The sequence below is a fragment of the Anastrepha obliqua genome, unplaced genomic scaffold (assembly GCF_027943255.1).
Source record: "Anastrepha obliqua isolate idAnaObli1 unplaced genomic scaffold, idAnaObli1_1.0 ptg000065l, whole genome shotgun sequence".
NCBI lineage: Eukaryota > Metazoa > Arthropoda > Insecta > Diptera > Tephritidae > Anastrepha > Anastrepha obliqua.
In genome coordinates this window covers 46882-52500 of record NW_026562203.1, presented here as the reverse complement: position 1 = coordinate 52500, position 5619 = coordinate 46882, and the positions used below count along the sequence as shown (strand labels likewise).

The window sequence follows — 5619 nt, the reverse complement described above, 5'->3', positions numbered from 1 at the left end:
TATATTTATTATATTATTATATATACATAAAATGATTAAAAAAATACAAAATAATTGAATCATAATAAATACCACCACTGTATTATTGTTGAACTAAGACATTCGCAACTTAATAAAAATGTTTAGAGTTAAATATATTTGATATATATTATTGAAAGAAAATCAATTTATATATTATTAATATTATTTAATTTTACTCTTTCAATTAATATATGCAAAAAAAAATTGACATTTGTTATAAATAAAAATAAATAAAAAAATACTCTAAGCGGTGGATCACTTGGCTCATGGGTCGATGAAGAACGCAGCAAACTGTGCGTCATCGTGTGAACTGCAGGACACATGAACATCGACATTTTGAACGCATATCGCAGTCCATGCTGTTATGTACATTAAATTCAATTTTAAAGTACTGCTTGGACTACATATGGTTGAGGGTTGTAAGACTATGCTAAATAAGTTGCTTATTCTTTTATAAAAATAATTGAATTTAAGCAAATGTGTATATTATTGGATTTTAAATAATTCATAATATTAATAGCAAAAAAAATAAAGATATATAATGAATTTTATTTATTATATATTCTTTAAAAAAAAAATCCTCTCAAATAAAATGAAATGATGAAAATATTGAATCTAAGTATTCTTTACAAAAAATTTTCATATTATTTATATATATATATAAAATAATAATTTATATATGTAATTAAAAGGAGGAATGTCTAGCATAAAAATTAAATTTTTTATTCTAGGATTGCCTCATTTTACATTATTATTATTTTTATATATTTACAATATATAAAAGGAGAAAAGAAAAATAGAGATGAAAAGATGATATAATTTTTTTATTAAATTGTGAGAAGATAAAAAAAGAATATTAAAACAACCTCAACTCATATGGGATTACCCCCTGAATTTAAGCATATTAATGAGGGGAGGAAAAGAAACTAACAAGGATTTTCTTAGTAGCGGCGAGCGAAAAGAAAATAGTTCAGCACTAAGTCACTTTGTCTATATGTCAAATGTGAGATGCAGTGTATGGAATATCTTAATATCTAGTATGAGAAATTAACGATTTAAGTCCTTCTTAAATGAGGCCATTTACCCATAGAGGGTGCCAGGCCCGTATAACGTTAATGATTACTAGAAAGATATTTCCAAAGAGTCGTGTTGCTTGATAGTGCAGCACTAAGTGGGTGGTAAACTCCATCTAAAACTAAATATAACCATGAGACCGATAGTAAACAAGTACCGTGAGGGAAAGTTGAAAAGAACTCTGAATAGAGAGTTAAATAGTACGTGAAACTGCTTAGAGGTTAAGCCCGATGAACCTGAATATCCATTATGAAAAATTCATCATTAAATAATTAAAAAAATAATGTGCATTTTTTTCATATAAGGACATTGTAATCTATTAACATAATAAAGTATTTATCAAAAGATCATTGGTGATATTAAGTTTATTTAAATTAATTTGCTTTTTAAGCATATTAACATAAAATAAATACTAATGATTTGATAAAGTGTTGATAGATTTTATTATATATAATGCTAAAATTCATTTTTTGAATTTTACAAAAAATTTAATATCTATGATATTAATATTTATTTGTATGCATTTATATGATTAACAATGCGAAAGATTCAGGATACCTTCGGGACCCGTCTTGAAACACGGACCAAGGAGTCTAACATATGTGCAAGTCATTGAGTTATATTAAACTTAATGGCATAATTAACTTAACTTAAATATAATGGGATTAATTTTTAGTCTATTTTTTAATAAATAGTCAATTAATTCAATCCCGGGGCGTTCCATATAGTTATGTATAATGATAATTTATTATTATTTATACCTCTAACTGGAGCGTACCTTGAGCATATATGCTGTGACCCGAAAGATGGTGAACTATACTTGATCAGGTTGAAGTCAGGGGAAACCCTGATGGAAGACCGAAACAGTTCTGACGTGCAAATCGATTGTCAGAATTGAGTATAGGGGCGAAAGACCAATCGAACCATCTAGTAGCTGGTTCCCTCCGAAGTTTCCCTCAGGATAGCTGGTGCATTTAAAAATTATATAAAATAATCTTATCTGGTAAAGCGAATGATTAGAGGCCTTAGGGTCGAAACGATTTTAACCTATTCTCAAACTTTAAATGGGTAAGAACCTCACCTTTCTTGATATGAAGGTTGAGGTTATGATATAATGTGCCCAGTGGGCCACTTTTGGTAAGCAGAACTGGCGCTGTGGGATGAACCAAACGTAATGTTACGGTGCCTAAATTAACAACTCATGCAGATACCATGAAAGGCGTTGGTTGCTTAAAACAGCAGGACGGTGGACATGGAAGTCGTAATCCGCTAAGGAGTGTGTAACAACTCACCTGCCGAAGCAACTAGCCCTTAAAATGGATGGCGCTTAAGTTGTATACCTATACATTACCGCTAAAGTAGATGATTTATAAAACAATTTCGATTGATTTATAAATTTTGAAACTTTAGTGAGTAGGAGGGTACAATAGTGTGCTTAGAAGTGTTTGGCGTAAGCCTGCATGGAGCCGCTATTGGTACAGATCTTGGTGGTAGTAGCAAATAATCGAATGAGACCTTGGAGGACTGAAGTGGAGAAGGGTTTCGTGTGAACAGTGGTTGATCACGAGTTAGTCGGTCCTAAGTTCAAGGCGAAAGCCGAAAATTTTCAAGTTTTTAATAAAAAAAAAATATTAATAAAAATATATTTAAAAATAATTAAAATACTTGAATTATTTTGAACGAAAGGGAATACGGTTCCAATTCCGTAACCTGTTGAGTATCCGTTTGTTATTAAAAATGGGCCTTGTGCTCATCCTGGCAACAGGAACGACCATAAAGAAGCCGTCGAGAGATATCGGAAGAGTTTTCTTTTCTGTTTTATAGTCGTACTACCATGGAAGTCTTTCGAAGAGAGATATGGTAGATGGACTAGAAGAGCATGACATTTACTGTTGTGTCGATATTTTCTCCTCGGACCTTGAAAATTTATGGTGGGGTCACGCAAACTTCTCAACAGGCCGTACCAATATCCGCAGCTGGTCTCCAAGGTGAAGAGTCTCTAGTCGATAGAATAATGTAGGTAAGGGAAGTCGGCAAATTAGATCCGTAACTTCGGGATAAGGATTGGCTCTGAAGATTGAGATAGTCGGGCTTGATTGGGAAGCAATACCATGGTTTATGTACTCGTTCTGGGTAAATAGAGAATTACGATTCTTGTTCCCCGGATAGTAGTTACGTAGCCAATTGTGGAACTTTCTTGCTAAAATTTTTAAGGAATTATATCATTCGATATATATTCCTTTTAAATTATAACGATTATCAATTAACAATCAATTCAGAACTGGCACGGACTTGGGGAATCCGACTGTCTAATTAAAACAAAGCATTGTGATGGCCCTAACGGGTGTTGACACAATGTGATTTCTGCCCAGTGCTCTGAATGTCAAAGTGAAGAAATTCAAGTAAGCGCGGGTAAACGGCGGGAGTAACTATGACTCTCTTAAGGTAGCCAAATGCCTCGTCATCTAATTAGTGACGCGCATGAATGGATTAACGAGATTCCTACTGTCCCTATCTACGCATTCTCAGTTTGACTGTTGAATAGTGCGGACGTGTCGTGTGCTAAGTGGTGATTAGCGATTTTTGCGATTTCTTTTGCGTTTATATTCGTGTGTGATAACCGGTGTATTACAGTTGTGCGAGTGACGCTAATATTGTTGTGGCTGTACCATAGCGGTACAGTGTTTACAATTAATTGCGCTAGTGAGTGCCGTTGTCCGAGTGACGCTACTTTGTAGTAGCTGTACAGTGTTACGAATAATTGAAAGTGCCGTACGGTAGTGTTGTTGGACACTCCAGTGAGTGCCAATATACTCCGTGCTATAGACACAGAGTGCGTGTTTGTGAGTGCTGCTAGATACAGCGTTGGAAATTTTCCATTAAGTTGTTTACAACTTTGCGGGCGTGCCGTTATTTTTCGGCGTGGTGTGTTGTGCTAGTGACGCCACCGTTTGCGTGGCTGTACATTGCGTACAAGTGTACCTTGTTGGTAAGTTGTTTACAACTTTTGAGTGCCGCTATTTCTGGCGTGGTTTTTGGCGTGTGCTGCTAATTTTTGGCGTCCTTCTCGTGTGCGTGTGCCGTTACATTTCGGCGTGGAAGTACAGTGCGGGCGTACACTAGGTTTGTCGTGCCGCTATATTGCCATATTTGGCAACAGTAAAAAGGGCGTCCTCTTTTGTGCGTGGGTACAGTACTGCGCCAAGGTTGAATACCTTGTGCAGGTGCTACGACCAAAGCGTGTTGTGTTTTTGCCTGCGGTCGAGCTCGGCGTTAGCTCCACCTTGGTCGACCCGTCCTTGTTCGGGGAACAGTGTTCTGTCCGGCAAGGCATTGGTGGTGGCCTTTGCCAAACCTTTGGTTGGCGCTGTGGGCTACGCCCTCGCGCTTCGCTTTGGCTCGCCGATAGGTGCAGCCGCTGTGTGCGTGCCTGTGCGGGATTCACTCCTGCCGTGCAGTAGTTGCCGTCGCCCAAAAGGGACCCAGTTTTTGTTGTTGCTCGGGAGGCCTTTATACGGCGAACTCGGCAACCTTAGTGGTGGAGAGTTGGGCAATGCCCAAATCAGAAGGGTTGAGGAAGAGGGCGAACACCCCTCTTCCGAGCGGTTCGGCGGTGCCATCGTCGGCAATGGACGAGACGACGTCCGGAGAGGAGGAGGTGATCTTGCGGTCTCCTCCCCGTTCTAAGAAGAAGACCGCTGGAGGTGCAGCGGTTCCGGTGGAGAAGGTATCTTCAAAGGTACCTGAAAAGGTGAGTGGAAGCGAGGGTGGTTCCGAAAGCGGAAAGATTGGGAGTGGGCGCAAGGGGCGGAAGACGGGGGAAAAATTAGGTCCCGCAGGGAAGCGTTTGGAGGAAATCCGTGGGGAATTGGGTGCTTCCCTGAAAGGTTTGGGTGCGATCGGTGGGGATGCCGAACGCAAGAAAGTTGCGGTGCAGTTTATGGGGCGCTTCAAGTCCATTGTGACGGCCTTTAGTGGAGCCGTCATAGACATGGACGGCGTCCCGAAAAGTGTTGCAAAAGACCTCCTGGGGTACTCCTTGGAGTTCGAGGAACTCTTTGTGGAAATGGTGGGGGAGATAGCCCATCTTCGTGGGCAACTAGAAGCCACGAAGATTACCAGGGAGGAAGCACCTCGGAGGACGGCTGGAGCTGCGCTGGCTGGTGCAGCGTCGATGCCGGCACCTCAGGCGCCTGCGCCTGTGTTGCCTGCGTTGCCGGTGCCCAAGCCAGTTGAGACCTGGTCGGTCGTAGTAAGGGGTAAAACCCCCACTACTTCCAAGGAGGTGATCAAGAAAGTTGTAAAGGAGGTTGGGCCTTCCATGGGGGTTAGGGTGCACGAGGTGCGCCCGTTGAAGGACGGAGGTGCGATTATTCGCACCCCATCCGTTGCCGAGAGGGATAACTTGGCAAAAAATGCCAAGTTTTCCGAAGTGGGGCTCGATGTGAGCATACGTCGGAAGCTGGGGCCTAGGGTTGTGGTCCAGGGGGTTCACACGGAGATCTCCCCTGAGGATTTCATGGG

At 40.3% G+C, this 5619-nt stretch overlaps 2 pseudogenes; both read left to right on the top strand.

Moving 5' to 3' along the window:
* Positions 1-260: 260 nt before the first annotated feature.
* LOC129251749 (5.8S ribosomal RNA) lies at positions 261-441 on the top strand (annotated as a pseudogene).
* Positions 442-883: 442 nt separating this feature from the next.
* On the top strand, positions 884-3654 carry LOC129251746 (large subunit ribosomal RNA; annotated as a pseudogene).
* The last annotated feature ends 1965 nt before the right edge of the window (positions 3655-5619 follow it).